Here is a 16567-nt window from a genome sequence, read left to right as displayed (position 1 = left end):
ACGGGGCCCGATCCCCAATCCCCGATGGGGATTTCATCCATTAGGGGATAGGGTGCTTTGTTCCCCGCGGGGGGCTTAACGGTCCAAAAGTGATCCCCGTCGGGTGGAGCGGGGGCGGGAACGTTCCCCGGCTCCCCATCAAGACCCGTTAAAAGTCTGAGACAATGTCGAGAATACCAGTCTGGTCCAGTTTGGCCCATGGAGCAGCCCACTTCCACCCTTATCCATTCACAACCACAGGACGTGCTTGCTGTCTGGCTCCCGTTGCCTCATCCTCTCTCCCCCGTTGCCTTATCGTCTATCTGAGACTCGGACTCTCCCAGCATCTCGTCTCTCTCCCTGTGTTGGTCGCCGAGCCATCCTCTCTATCCCGGCACCGGTTGCCAACGCCTCGCGCCTGCTCCCGCGAGGCCGCGACGCACAACACGTTGACTCCGTGGCCTCTTCCTCTCTCCCAGTCCTAGCATCGGCCGCCGCCGCTGCGAATCTCACCCTCTCCAAGTTGCCGGACGGCCGGACGCCAATGTTGTGCGCCTACGCCGCGTGCTGACGCGCGCCAGCGCCGCTTGCCGACGCCGCGCCCCGCACGCCCGTCGCCGCTCCACGGTGAGATGGCAGCTGCGGGACCCGCCGTGATGCCCTTTCTTCCTCCTCAATCCTCTGTGGTTCTTCGTGGTTTTATCGGGCACATAATCCCTCGTCGGGTACATAATTCCCGCTCGGGGACGTGGACGGGGGCAAATCCTTCCCCGCGAGCGGAGACGGGGATGGGAACGGGAAGATTTTCCTCCACCGGGGAGTAGAATGTTCTGTAGATCCCCGGCGGGGATGGCCCCGTTGCCATCCCTGTTGCTGACATGGGCTGTATCTGTATGATCAGCGATCAGCCACAATATAGTTGATGATACTTATGTGCCCACAAACTTGCCATCTGAAAGAGCCTTCACTTGAGAGCGGCGGAATGTTGTTCTCTTTTGTTTTTTGAACTGACGAGTTTCTTTTTCTTTCCTTGGAGAATGTGAAAATAATTTTTGGTGTTCAAAGCTTCCATGACTTAAGGCTGCCTCACTAAATGATATGCGTACATGAAAATAAGAAAATAGCCGAAATACTCAAATCGGACGGAAGGAACCTGGCTACGGACAAAAACCCTCAACTGTATGTGTCAGGGATTTGCTCTTTCCTGCTTTCCCTCAACTGGGCATTGCCTCGTGTGGATCTGCTGTTTGGTAGAGCGGAGCGGGATGTCATCGAGGCACCTGAATCGCCCAGCCGCCTCGGCTGCGTGCAGCAGCTCGCGCCGGCGGCGGAAGATCGCTGATGCCGCCGCCCAGGATTCATCTCCGTGGGCGTCTCTTCACGAGGATTTGGTCAGCCTAATCGGGTGGCGAGTGCTCGCCGGCGATCTGCGGGACTACGTCCGCTTCCGCGCGGCGTGCCCCCACTGGCGGTCCAGCACCGCCTGCCCGCGGGGCCGCGGCATCGCCGACCCGCGCTTCCACCCGCGGCGGTGGATGCTGTTCCCCGAGGGCCACGGCCTCCACCCGGGCCACGGCAAGCTCCGCGGGCACGTCCGCTTCTTCAACCTCTCGACCGGCGCCTTCGTCCGCGCCCGGCTCCCGCTCTTCAGCGACCACTGCATCCTCGACTCCGTCGACGGCGTCCTCCTGCTGCAGAGGGACCACGACACCGCCATCCGTCTCCTCCACCCTTTCACCGGCGACGTCGCGGAGTTCCCGCCGCTGGAGACCCTCCTGCCGCATGTGGAACCATGGTTGCTGGGAAACAAGTGGGGTTATCTCAGAGATATCCATGCTGCCTGCATCAGCGTGGGTGCAGATGGAGTCGTCAAGGTGATGATGTCCCTAGTCCCTACCCGGCATGAAGAACTTCAGCTTTGCTACCTCTGGGGATCGGCAATGAGGATCTCAAGCATAGTCACAGGATTCGGGGTCGATGTCTCGTCCCACGACCCGGGAACACCGTTCCGATTCGTGGGTCAGGATCGAAGAGGGTCAGTGTTCCATTCAAGGTTGGATCATGTCCCGATTTGAAAGGGATCGTAGCCCCATTGCTAGCAGATTTAATTGGGATAAGGAGGTTAAGGACAGTGGATTCGTGTGGCTTTTGTTAAAGAATGAGTTGAGTACATGTAGCATGGTCTAATTGTACTCTTCTATACGTTTCTTATATGCTTGTGCAGATTAGTTTCTTCATTAGCAGCACATATATAGTTTTTGTTTTTATAAAGACACATCGACCCAAATATATCGATCCCGATGAATCAGGGTCTCGTTCCACATAATAATTTATCGTTCCATAGAGGTATACCCCCTTCGTACCACAATTTTATAAAGTGACGACCCTCGACCCGTTCCTCAACCCGGTCGACCCAGGAACTTTGTGACTATGATCTCAAGCTGGTGGCGCGACACGTCCTGGTGTGCTCCATTGCCGTTCCAAGGAAAGATCTACATGTTGCATCGTCCTGAATGTAGCCGTGATGAACCAGAGGTCTTACAGGTCGACCCACCCCAGCAGGAAGATATGACATCGTTGCCGCAACCCAAGTTGATTGCCAAATGCCCAGCAAGAACAGAATTTGCTCCCCCTTTGTATGATCTGGTAGAATGCAACTCTGAGATTTTGGTGATCGCCTCAAGACTTGTCGAGGATGAGGAGCAATATTCAGGTTACAGATTGCAATATTCAGTTTACAGATTAGCTGATCTGATGCTGGAAAGGACTGTCCCGCTGGCATGCATCGGTGGCAGCACCCTCTTCCTTTCTAGGAGGAGGAGTCTGCATGTCAGCTCTGAGGCGTTTCCTACCATTGTGGCTGACACCATTGTTTTTTACCATCCAAGGAAAAATTGTCTTGCTCAATACCATCTCAATAGTGGCACATTATCGGCAGCAGATGGATGTACACCAGGGATTGCTTTTCTAAGTCCTTGCAGCATCATTTAACCATATCTTCACTTGCTGCTTTCGTAATTACTGGAACAAAGGACAGATAATCCGCCATGGGAACGGGAATCAGTGGAGGGTGAAGAGAAAGTGGCGAAAGGGGGCGTAAACAGCTCATGTACCTTAACTTGGTGGATTGGTGGTGGTGCCTGCTACAGCTTTGTTTTTATAATATGGGATTCTTATTTTTTTGACATAAGTATGTTTTTACCCTTGCGCAAGAACATAGCTGCTACCTGGATGGTGTTTTATATTTAGCCAGGCAATAATTTCCATTCAAAAAGCTAATTCAACTTCTCTAGTTGCCCTGTTATCACGAGTTTAGGTTTTAATCCAAGGCCACAAACCGTAGCCGCTGTCTGCTTCCGCCCCATGTGCCCCTGGGGAGATCTATCTCTATGATCTCTGACGTGGGCTGCGCTGCCCGTACCTAGGGTTCACGCTGCTGGTTGAGTTGATCGGGCTCCCTAGAGTCTTTTTCTTGATCCTTGATCAATTTTTTTTTCTCTCGCTGGTCAATTGATCAGCATCTCTATTTTGTTTTTCCGATCTAAGATAATGGTTTGTGATTTCTGATTTTACTCTCTACACATATGGAATTAGCAAAGACATAAAACGTGAATATCTAGAGTTAACTTGGTGAAAAATGAAACTGTCCCCAGTTTTTTTCCCTTAAAACTTCAGCACTATTCTAATCGGCCACATAATAGTGCTATAAGTCTTACCATTACTTCATGGAAACTTTACTAGTGCATCATCCACGCTGTTTAGCAGGTATTATGCAGTTTGGAACTTTGCCAAACTACCGAATTTTCCACCAGATCACGGAATGCATGTTCACCATGTTCTTCCTTCCCTTCTGTTTTACTCACTGAACCTTTTCTTTTGATCTGAAAGAAAGTTAGTCACTAAAATTTGGGTGCAAATTATCCGCCATTGCAATGCAATGGCTTGCAGCTTCCTGGAACTTGAAGGCGGCAACACATATGACAATGACACGGAGAAGCTTCGGAAGCTACAGGCCTACGGAGGAAACCCTCCGGAACAGCATCGAATGCCACCGACGTTTGGGCATCCTGAACTGAGCATCCATCCAGCTGGGTCACCTTGCTAGGTTTGGCTGCTGGTACTAGCAAACTGTTTGTCTGAACATGTAAAAGGTGAAGCAGAATAAGCTTGTGACGGTACCGAACCAGTTAGGGCACCATGTGAGGTAGTAGAGTTTAAGATTCAGAGCACCATCGTTTCAGAGTTGTGCGTGGGCTTTCGGGCTGCAAGGCATGCATTATTCTACGGGGTGTTACTTGTTACGTGTTGTAAATTTGCGAGTGCAGAATTGAAATTCCGATTCAGAGTTTTCGAGAACAAATTCAAGTGTCAGATCAGTTTCTTGCCCAAGTATACATGCACTTCCTGATTGCTGACATGGGCTGTATGGTCAGCAGTCAGCCACAATATAGTTGATGATACTTATTTTTTTTCGAGAATACGCAGGAGGGCTGCGTATCATTTCACTAAGAAGAAAAGATTGTTCAAAGTTTACAACACGGGCCAAAAAGGGGCGCACGCACACCTCAACCGAAACTAGAAGAGGACTATACGGCCGTAGATTACAACCGAGAGCACCCTGTGCTAAGAGACCTAGCTACCGTTGACATTTGTACCCGTGAGCGACCGATGTGGCTAGCCGATAGCAGCGAGCTTAGTCGCCCCAGCCCGAATCCAGCTACCTCCCTCGGCGAGAATGTCGTTCAGCAGCTAGCCTGGTGTTCGCTCAAGATTGTTGAACACCCTAGCGTTCCGCTCCTTCCACACCAGCCAAGAGACGAGCATTACAGCTGTGTCTTGCCCCTTCTTTTGATCATGTGACAAGTCTTGGCGTAGCAGGAGCCACCATTGTAGGAGGCTTAGATCGGCAGAAGGCGGAGGGCTCTGGTAGTCGATCACAAGCAGCAGGGCATACCAAACTTGCCTGGTGAAGCTGCAATTGCAGAGTAGATGGTCGGCTGTCTCGTCTTCCTGATCGCATAGACGGCAAGTTGTGTCCGTAGTTAGCCCCCGGTGACGCCTGCGGTCTGCTGTCCAGATGCGGCCTTTGACTGCCAGCCAAGTAAAAAATTTTACTTTCAATGGCGCCCAAGCCTTCCAAATTGGCCTAGCTCCCTCAAACTGAGCGCTTCCGAGGAAGAAAGCTTGGTAAGCTGACCGTGCAGAATAGGTGGCATCTGAGGTCCATTTCCATTTGATAGTATCCTCAATGCCCTGCCTTAGCTGCACACCCTCAGCAGCTTCCCAGAGGATTAAGTATTCATAGAGAGCTTGGACAGTCAACGTGCCTGTGATGTCCTGAATCCATCTCTTGTCTAGCAGTGCAGCGGCAACCGTTCTAGTGTTCCGCATCCTCGGTTTGATCAGCTTGCAGAGTTCCGGTGCGATTAGGCAAGGTGAGTTGTGTCCGAGCCAATGATCCGACCAAAATAAACTCAAGTTGCCATCCCCCAGCTCGATCACAATGGAGGCGTTGAACATCGCCTGTAGCACAGAATCCTTTCCAAAGTCCACTTCCAAATTCTTCCAAGGTCTGTTAGCATCCGTGCGCCTAAGCCACATCCACCTTAGGCGCAAAGCAAATGCTGCTAAACGAAGGTCCACCACTCCCAACCCTCCGACCTCTGTCGGCTGACAAACAAAGGACCAAGCCACCAAGCATTGACCCCATTAGCTTTCTCTTTGCCAGACCAAAGAAAGCCACGCCTCCTCTTGTCAATTTCCTGGAACACCCAGTCAGGCACCTTGAGGGAGACTAGGGTGTGCACACAAGCAGCAGACATTGTGACTTTCACCAAGGTTAACCTTCCGGCTTTATTCAACAGTGAGGCCTTCCAAGTTGGAATGTAGGAAGCCACACGGTCGACCAGAGGCTGTAGGTGTGCTTTGCGCAGACATCTTACCGTAAGCGGTAGCCCGAGGTATTTAACTGGGAAATCAGAGATCTCAGCTAGAAACAGCTGTGCGGCGAGCGTGATCTCACTGTCGCTGCAGGCGATTGGCGCGATGAGGCTTTTCTGCAGATTTGTGTGCAGACCAGAAGCATCACCAAACAACGCCAGGATCTCTTTGGTGGTGATCATGTCCTGGGCCGCTGGATTCACGAAGAGGACAACATCGTTGGCGTACAGAGAGCACTGATGCTGGATGACCTGGCTAGCTGGTGGTGACAGAACGCCGAGTGAAGCAGCCCGTTGAAAGAGACGTTGGAGCATTTCCATCACAAGTATGAATAACATCGGCGACAACGGGTCCCCTTGACGAAGGCCTCTCGCATTGCAGATCAGGTTACCTGGATCGCCGTTAAGGAGTACCCTAGTTGATGCCGTGGAAACAAGTGAGGCGATCCAATCTCTCCACCGTATGCCAAAGCCCAAAGCTTCTAGGACTTGTAGTAGGAACGGCCAAGATACAGTATCGAATGCCTTGGAGATGTCTAGCTTAAGTAGTGCTGGTTTTCTCTTCCTGTGCAGCAGCCTCACAGCTTGTTCTACGAACTTGAAATTGTCATGAATTGAGCGCTTCTTGATGAATGCACTTTGGTTCACCCCTACCAGATTATCCAGCTCCGGTCCTAGGCGGTTAGCCAAGCATTTGGCGACCAATTTGCCAAAACTGTGTATCAGGCTGATGGGCCGGTAATCCCCTGGTCTTTTCGGATCCTGGCATTTGGGTAAAAGCGTGATAAGCGCTCCATTCAGGTGCTGCAGCTGTGTACGGTTGGTGAGGTAGAAGGCTCCAAATGCAGCTAGGATATCCGTTTTGATGATCGGCCAAGCTGATTTGTAGAATTCGGCCGTGAAGCCATCCGGTCCCGGCGACTTGTCAGCCGGCAGAGCTTTGATCGTAGCCTAGACCTCCTCATCCGAGAAAGGATACTCCAGGTGTTGGAGGTAGGCTGCCTGAACACCGAGTGCTTGGAGGTCGATGGTCGAGCTCCGTTCTGGCGCCGCGCCAAGAATTGCAGAGAAGTGCTGATGCAGCAAGTTTGCTTTTTCATCATGGGCCAGAGCCAAGCTGGTGCCGTCTTCAAGCTTGGAAATGAATTTCCTCTTTGTTCTGTAGCCCGAATGCAGGTGAAAGAACTTAGTGTTTGCGTCCCCCTCCCTGAGGTAAGTGATCCTAGATCGCAGTCTCGCGATAGTCTGTTCGAGAGAGGCGAGACCAAGGCACTTGCATTTCATCTCCTTCCGAAGTTGGTGCTCCTCAGGAGAAAGCTGCCGCCGGTCCTGCGCACGGTCAAACTGGAACACCACTTCTTTGGCGACGAGTAATTGGAGTTTGATTTGCCCAATGCGTCGTTGACTCCAGCTTTGGAGTTCCCGGGCTGTGTTCTTCAGTAGTTCGTCAACCCTGTGGAAGGGGTCTGTGATGCTGTCGGGGCACCTCCAGCCACGCTCAACCGCCTCCAAATACCCCGGGATCTTGAGCCAGAAATTCTCGAAATGAAATCGGCGCTTGTTGTTGAAGGCGGCATTCAACGTGAGGTGGAGCGGACAATGATCGGACATGTCCGAGGAAAGCGCCTGCAGGAAGCACGCCGGGTACAGTAGTTCCCAGTCCACCGTCACCAAAACACGGTCCAGCTTCTCAAGTGTCGCGTTCTCTCTCTCGTTACTCCACGTGAAGTAACGGCCGTGAAGTGGCACGTCTTTCAGCTCCATCTCGTCGACGAACCTATGGAACCGGCCCATGTTGCGGCGATTAAGGTTCAAATTGCTATCTGAATGAAATTTCAGGTTAACCTTCAGTTCAGCGCGGCAGAATGTTGTTCCCTTTTGTTTTTTGAACTGAAGAGCTTTTTTTTCCCTTTCCTTGGAGAAGGCTAGCTGAAAAGAATTTTTGATCTTCAAAACTTCCATGACTTAAGGGTGCCTCACTAAATGATAGTTGATACACGTGCGTACATGAAAATAAGAAAATAGCCGAAATACTCACACTTGCAAGATGCCCGATACAGCAAGACAAACCTTTGTTGGTTTCATGTACTAGGTGGCTGGTCATATGTATGCAGACGCAGGACTTTGGTTGCCTACAGTTTAGTGGCCAATAGGTTAAGAGAACTGGGACTTACTGTGCAAATTTTTTTTACAGTGTCGTCCCAATTCCCACATTGACTTGGAGAGCCCACTTGTAACTTTCATCCACGGAGATAACAGAACAGGTAACATTCCCATAGGCTGGCAAAATGCTACCAGTACAAAACACAGATTAATAACATCGACAAATAGACCAGCGAAATAACTTCAGACCAGGTTAAGACTGGATCATTGGCAAGGCGCATGTCGGAACCAGAGTCCATGTCCTAATTCAGGAAATGCATGTAAATACGAAACACCTAGAACGAAGGGTGCCTGACTAATACATACACATATGGCGAAATAGCAGAAATATTCAGACATGCTAGCACCTGCAAGTTGTCTAACGCCACAAAACAAATGGGCAACGTGGCCCCTCCAGCATCACCCAGTACTTGTAGGTTAGAAGCACCATGAGTATCTACTTCCTGAGTGCTTGTAATCTTCTACTGATAATGAAGCACGGTTAGTGTTGGTAGTTGACCGCAGCATGACAAGTAGCCTGCAAAGTTATTCATGGGAACTGACCCCCAAGAGAGCCCAGGCACGCTGGTGAACATATCTCAATCAATGCAATGCAATACAAAAGAGTTGCTTTATTTTACTCTCCATATTTTCACTATAGCCATAATCCGAAGATGTCATAACACAATGTTTCTTGAATAAACAAAAACATTGGAAATTATTTCATTTGTGTACAGCATAAAATAAATCATGAATACACCATGATGCATATAATATAATCATTCATATCTATCATGATAGAAAACAGTTCCAATCATTATTGGTATCGGAGAGCAAACCGTTTGGATATGAGTTACTGCAAATCCTATTGATCCACTCCTGTTTGCTTTCAGAAACTATTGACAAAGAAAGAATGAATGCTATGACTCTCTAATCACTACTAGTCATCTAGCTAATAAATATAAACCAGTCATGAGAGGTGGCAATCCAATTGTTAACCTTGCAGTTTTCATCGAGAATCAAAATACACATGCTTACTTTTAGGAATTGGTATAAGCAACTAAGTAAACAAGAGAACAATGCAAGTGAAGTTTTACCATTCTACTTAATCCAACCCCAGATACATACAAGAGCCTCAGTTGCTTTGATATTCAATTTGATCCATTGCTTATTAATCACTGGTCCCTCACTGCTTAATGCTGCCTCACATTGAACAGCAGAACCAGGCTTTGCCAGGATGTCACGTGCCATAACAGAGAGGATTGTATACTTTGTAGCATTACTCATCCACCAGTTCAAAATATCAAAATCATCATCCCTCGGAACAAGACCATCATCAAGGTAGTTGGTAAGTTCTGTCGATACCTGGCTCCTTATCTGCGCATTAATATGCTCATCCCAATCTTCTAATGAATAACTGTAAAATCCACCCACTTGAACATCAGGAGTTTCACAATTTGATGTGTTGACACTTGGCTTACTTAGAGAACTGCAATACTCAAGAAAAAACTATGGATCGTACATGATATGGCAGATACATACTTTGCTGCTTTGCTCCCGAAAGCTCGTTTCAGACGGAACTCGATAAAAGCAAATTTGAATCTGGGATAAAAAACAACAGGTACTGACAACCACACATATGAATTTTGCCAGAACACATCAAAAGGTTTCTGCATCTCCCAGACCATGCTAGAAAGTTCAGTATAATCAGTAGATGCTTGTTCTTCCAAAGTTGCCCTAACCATCCATAGCTCATTGAAGTACATATTTGCTGTCGGACAAACAGTACCATATGTTACTTCAACAGCTTGATAAAAAGTCCTCAGTATCTTGCAAATAGACTCAACAGTGTTAGTGTCTTCTGCAGGTAACAACTCTTTTAGAGGGAAAAGCCTTCTTGAAATCCAAAAGAACTTCAAGCCCAAAATAAATTTTGTGCCACCATTTTGCATCTTCCCCGAGGCACTTCAATTTCATATTTGCAACAACTATAAGTTGCTGCTTAGCCAGCGATGAGGACATATGTGCCTGGATAAACCTCTCTAGTATATCACCAGCAAGATTAAGCATGGGCTGCCCTTTCGAAACAATGCTGTTAAGCACATCATCCAGACAAGCCGTATTGTATAGCTCACCACCAATAGGAAGGCATTTCCTTTGGATCAAAAAGCCCTTCAGCTCTGAGGTACGCACATCGTCTCTAATTTCAGCGACAGATGTCAAGCTCAAAAGCTTCTGATCAAGATTCCAATCTCTTATAGCTTCCCACTTTCTTTGGAAGGGGAAGGAACAAGCTAATGGTGGATGTTGCCTAGTTTCTTGGGAAAAGGTCATGCAGCCTCTTGGCCTTGGAAGTTTAGGGATTGTTAACCTGGAAATCATGGCATGGGCATTACAAGCAAGATGGCAGTGGCAAAAGAAAACTCGAGTTAACCGACCTTGGAATGATCTTGAACTCCCCTCGCATCCTAACTCTCTGGCTTTGTTTGCTATGGCTGTCAAGACAGAGCTAGGGAATGGAAATAATACTCTCTTTTGGATAGATAAATGGATACATGGCTGTTCTGTAGAGAATCTAGCCCCTGAGAGCAATATGGCTAGGGAATAATAGATTGATTAGGGTGCAAAGCACAGGTATGAGTACATATAGGCAATGATGCCACGATATATGGAAGTAACCGATCAGGGGAATCCTTGCCTATCCTAATCAACACTAGGGGGGCGCACCTGGACAGTGCGGCGCCCCAACCCTAAAGGCCACAAGGGCCGGCTAACCAAAGGCCCATGGCCTAGCTATACATGTCTCGCTAACACGCCCCCGCAGTCTGATCGTCGGCAGCACGAACGTTCAGACTGAACCTGAACTCGGTGAACACGGAAGACGGAAGCCCCTTGGTGAAGATGTCGGCGTACTGTGACGAAGTAGGAACATGCATGACGCAGACATCACCAACAGCAACACGCTCCCGCACGAAGTGAAGATCGATCTCAATATGCTTGGTGCTTTGATGCTGGACATGGTTGGAGGACATGTAGACAGTGCTGATGTTGTCACAATAAACCAACGAGGCGCGCTGAGGAGCAGCATGGAGCTCAAGGAGAAGCTGACGCAACCAAGTGGCTTCGGCGACACCATTGGCCACTGCACGATACTCAGCTTCAGCACTGGATCTGGAGACCGTATTCTGTCGCTTCGACGACCAAGAAACCAGGTTGTCCCCCAGAAAAACCGCATAACCCGATGTGGATTTGCGTGTATCCGGACAACCTGCCCAATCAGCATCACAGTATACTGTTAACTCACTCTGCGAAGACGGACGAAGAAGAAGCCCCAGGTGTAGAGTCCCCTTGACATAGCGAAGGATACGCTTCAAGGAAGCAAGGTGTGGCTCGCGAGGATCATCCATGTGCAAGCAAACCTGCTGAACTGCATAGGCGATATCCGGCCTGGTGAAGGTAAGGTACTGAAGAGCACCAGCGAGACTCCAGAAATTTGAGGCATCCTGAACAGGTGGACCATCAGCCGCCAGCTTGGGGTTGGTGTCCACTGGGGTAGAGCACGGCTTGCAGTCAGCCATACCAGCACGATCCAGAATGTCCAACATGTACTGCCGCTGGGAGAGGAGAAAGCCGGAGCCAGAACGCTGAACATGCATCCCCAGAAAATGATGAAGCTCACCGAGATCCTTCATGCTGAACTCCTGCTGCAGAGCCTGAATAGTCCGCTGAAGGAGAGCTGGTGAAGAGGCGGTGAGGACGATGTCATCAACATAGAGAAGCAAGTATATGGTGTCAGGACCACGGTGGTAGACAAACAGCAAGGTATCTGACTTGGCTTCAATGAATCCCAGACTGAGCAGATATATGGCGAAGCGACTATACCACGCGCGAGGAGCCTGCTTCAACCCATATAGTGATCTGTTGAGCCGACAGACGAAGTCAGGGTGAGCAGAGTCCTCAAACCCAGCTGGCTGCGCACAGTATACTGTCTCGGACAGGGTGCCATGGAGGAATGCATTCTTGACGTCGAGCTAATGAATGGGCCAACGTCGAGAGAGCGCCAGAGATAGCACAGTACGGACAGTAGCAGGCTTGACCACAAGACTGAAAGTCTCATCAAATCCCACGCCGGGATGCTGAGTGAACCCGCGAAGAACCCAGCGGGCCTATCTCTCCAAAGAACCATCAGCCTGGAGTTTATGCTTGAAGATCCACTTGCCGGTGACCACATTGGCCCGCGGCGGCCGGGGAACCAGATCCCACGTGTGGTTCCTCAGAAGCGCAGCATGTTCCTCCTCCATTGCAGCCCGCCAATTAGGATCGGCGAGGGCGCTACGGAAGGTCTTCGGGATCGGTGACAAGGGGGCTGCAGTGAATAGTGCAGGCTGTCGGAAGCCGAGCTTCGCACGAGTGACCATGCGATGCTCGTTGACGACGGGGCCACCGGCACGGCTCCCTTAGGCAGGGGAGGAGCGCCGACGGCAGGCGGTGGTGGTGGCGCAGCCCTGGCACGGCGTGTGTAAACACGGGCATAGGGTTGCACCGGCGCCAGGGGACGAGTGCCCTGGGCACCGCCCGAAGGCCCGGTGGAGCCGGGCGCTGGAGAGACGACAACAGGAGCTGGGCTTCGGGGGGCGAAGCCGGGCGGGACTGTCGGGGCCGCACATGGCAGTGCGGGAGAAGAAGCTCCAGGGGCCGCACGTGGCAGTGCGGGAGAGGGCGCCTGGAAGTCGTCCGCACATGGATGTGCGGGAGGGGGGCCGCTGGTACCTGCAGGCAGAAGGCGCTGAGACGGTCCAATGGGAACCGGCGCAGCATTAGTGAACTCATCCAAAAACTCAAAGTCTGCCGCGGTAGGAGAAGGGGTCTCCCGAGAGAAAGGAAATGTGGCCTCGTCAAATGTGACGTGACGGGAGATGATAACCCGATTGGAAACAGTGTCAAGGCAGCGGTATCCTTTATGGTGGGGAGAGTAGCCAAGAAAGACGCACAAGGTGGAGCGGGGTGCGAGCTTATGGTTAGCGGTGGCGGGCAGGTTTGGATAGCAAACGCACCCAAAGACGCGAAGGTGGTCGTAGGACGGCAGTTTGCCATGGAGAGCAAAGTGCGGTGTAACGTAACGAACTGAAGCGTCTTGGTGGGTAGGATGTTGAGAAGATATGTAGCAGTGGCGAGAGCTTCGACCCAGTAGGAAGGAGGCATGCTGGCCTGGAACAAAAGAGAGCGTATAATATTGTTGGTGGAACGAATTATGCGCTCAGCTTTACCATTTTGGGCCGAAGTGTATGAGCATGACATGCGAAGGTGAACGCTGTGGGTAAGGAAGAAAGTTCGGGCGCTGGAGTTATCAAACTCCTGGCCGTTGTCGCACTGAACAGCCTTGATGTGTGCGCCGAATTGGGTTGCTACATAGACAAAGAAGTTAGCAAGTGTAGGGAATGTGTCAGATTTCATACGTAGGGGAAACGTCCACAAATGATGCGAACAATCATCCAATATGACCAAGTAATACTTGTAACCAGAGACACTAATGACAGGTGATGTCCAAAGATCACAATGTATAAGGTCAAAATTGCTAGATGCACGAGAGGATGACGTATGAAAAGGAAGACGAACATGTCGTCCTAACTGACAGGCATGACACAATGAGTTGCTACTGTCTTTATTACAAAAAGGTAGGATAGATGTAAGCTTGGACAAAGCTTGATGACCAGGATGCCCGAGACGCCGATGCCAAAGCAAGGAGGTGGGGCTGCCGAGAAGAGCTGTGGCTGCAGGACGACACAACGGATAGAGGGGCCCCGAGCTATTGCACCTGGCGAGAATTCTCCGGGTTTGAAGGTCCTTCACAGAGCAACCAGTGGGATCAAACTCAATAGAACAATTATTGTCAGAGGTAAACTGGCGCACAGATATAAGGTTCTTAATAAGGTTCGGAGAAACAAGAACATTATTAAGTAAAAACGAACCAGGAAGCTGTGTGGAGCCAGTGGCAGTGACGGGTAAAAGGGAACCGTTACCGACAATAATGGACGAAGGAGAAGGATACCGCGAGAAGGAAGTATGTGAAAGAGCACTGGGATCAGAAGTCATATGAGATGTGGCACCTGAGTCGAAGTACCAATCGGTGGCAGGAGGCTGCTGAAGGCTCACGGTGCTGAAGGAGGACGCCAAGGACTGCTGATCCCAGGAGGAGGGGGCGCCCGAGGGGTACTGAAACCCTGGAGGTGCCCAGGCCTGCTGGGCCTGCGCCTGCTGGGCCTGGAGCGGTGCCTGCGCCTGAGCCTGCTGCTGGGCGTGCTGCTGCATGGCGTATGCCTACGCCTGGGCATGCGCCTGGGCCAGCAGCGCCTGCTGCTGTGGTGCACCGGCGGGGAGAGGCAGAGGGGCCAGAGGGGGGGCGCGGGCCGGGCCACATCTGAATGGACCCGGCCCACGGGTTGTGCAGCGAAGGCCAGGGTGCGGTGGAAGCACCCGAGCCGGCGCCCTTTGCTGTCCCGGAAGGAGTGGTCGTGCCGCCCGTGGCGGGCGGTTTGCCGGAAGACTTGCCGCCACGTTGCTTGCCGCGCCGCTGCTTCGACTTGGAGGAGGCGCCCCCGGAGCCAGACCCGCCCCCCGAGGGAGGGCGCTGGTCAGATGCCCGACCGCCACCCGAGGAGGGGGTGGTGCTGGAAGGTCTCGCTGCGGTCGCGAGGAGGGCGGTGGGGGGCGCCGCTGCCTTGTGCGCCATGGTCATCTCCTCGAGGGTCAGCTCGGTGACAACGTCCTTGAACAGCGGGAACGGCCGACCGCGGTGAAGATGACGACCGATGTCGCTGAACCGGTCGTTGAGGCCGTGGATGACGTTCAAGACCAACGTGCGATCGGAGACGGACTCGCCAAGGGCGGCGAGGCCATCCGCCATGGTCTTGAAGTGACGGCAGTAGTCGGTGATGGAGAGCTCCCCCTGGACGAAGTTCCGGAACTGGTAGTCGAGGTGGAGGGCGCGCGTCTCCCGGTTCCCCAGGAATTGGGTTTCCAGGGCGAGCCAGACGTCGCGAGCCGTGGCGTCACGCTCCGTCACGGTCTCGGCGAGATCGGTGGAGATGGTGCCGGAGATCCACGACTTGACGACGCAGTCCATGCGCACCCAGTCGGGGAAGTTCGGTGCCGGCATGTCATGGAGCACATGGTCCTCGAGGGAGTACTTCCCGACGGCGAGGAGGAACTGATCCCTCCAGCGGTTGTAGTTGCCGGTGGCGAGGTCGAGGACGGAGTGGACGAGGCTATGGATGTTCTGGACACCCACAGCCTGGGCGTGCAGATTAATCACGGCGGCGGCTTCGTGTTGAAGTATGGCGCTGTGGAGATCGTTGCCGCCGGTGCTGGAGGCAGTGGACTGCCCGTCCGGCTCCTGGGCGTCGTCATCGTCGGCGGCGGCGGCTTTGCGGGCCGTAGCGGCGCGGTGCAGAGCCGCGCGTTGACGCGTGGCTAGGGCATCGATCTCCTTGGCGGCGTTGGCCGCCTCTTTCTCGGCCGCGGTGGCCTGGCCAGGGCCTCGTCGCGAGCGGCCTGGCGCTTCTTGCGCTCGGCCTCGGCGGCGGCGGCGGCCTTGGGGGAGAAGGGAGGAGTCCCAGCCATGAGATTGACGGCGCAGGCGAGGCAGGGGATGCCGCGTGGCGGAGGAGTCTGCACGTGCCGGGGGTGGCGGCGCGGCAGGGGAGTCTGCACGCGCCGGGAAGGGGCGGCGCAGCAGGGTAGGTTGCGCGCGCCGGGTAGGGGCGCCGCCGGGGAAAGGCGGCGCTAGGGAGCGGAAGCAAATTCAGGTGAAACCTGAACTCTTGATACCATGAGAGCAATATGGCTAGGGAATAATAGATTGATTAGGATGCAAAGCACAGGTATGAGTACATATAGGCAAGGATGCCACGATATATGGAAGTAACCGATCAGGGGAATCCTTGCCTATCCTAATCAACACTAGGGGACACACCTGGACAGTGCGGCGCCCCAACCCTAAAGGCCACAAGGGCCAGCTAACCAAAGGCCCATGGCCTAGCTATACATGTCTCGCTAACAGCCCCATTGGTCTTTGCAGGTGTACCACTGAGAGTCCGTAAAAGGCAAACGGTGGCTGAAGCATTGACCAACAATGGATGGGTTTCGGTAATTCGTGGAGGCCTCTCTTGGATTGGCATCAGGCAATTTCTGTATTTATGGGACTGTGTTCAGGGCTTCGAACTAACCGAGCATGAAGATAGGCATATTTGGAACTTGGAGGCTGGGGGATGCTATTCCTCTAAGTCTGCATATCGGGCCTTTTTCGTGGGATCAGTTACGTTTGAGCCTTGGAGAAGGCTGTGGAAATCCTGGGCTCCAAATAAATGCAAGGTTTTTCTTTGGTTGGCCATTCGCAATAGGTGTTGGACAGCGGACAGGCTTGCCAGAAGAGGACTGCCTCATCCAGATCGGTGGCCTTTATGTGATCAGGAGGATGAGACAATCCAGCATCTGTTAGTCTCATGTGT

At 52.0% G+C, this 16567-nt stretch overlaps 1 long non-coding RNA gene and 1 pseudogene across 1 annotated transcript; both read left to right on the top strand.

The window, feature by feature from the left end:
• The first annotated feature begins 296 nt into the window (after positions 1-296).
• Positions 297-4350, top strand: LOC120679031. The gene is made up of 2 exons (XR_005676932.1): positions 297-606; positions 3928-4350. It is a non-coding gene; the product is annotated as an uncharacterized LOC120679031 (long non-coding RNA).
• LOC120679030 lies at positions 601-4339 on the top strand (annotated as a pseudogene).
• Positions 4351-16567: the final 12217 nt, after the last annotated feature.

Source organism: Panicum virgatum, chromosome 6N, assembly GCF_016808335.1.
Source record: "Panicum virgatum strain AP13 chromosome 6N, P.virgatum_v5, whole genome shotgun sequence".
Classification (NCBI taxonomy): Eukaryota; Viridiplantae; Streptophyta; class Magnoliopsida; order Poales; family Poaceae; genus Panicum; species Panicum virgatum.
The sequence above is the reverse complement of the archived record's forward strand: the minus strand, read 5'-3'. Positions and strand labels throughout refer to the sequence as shown.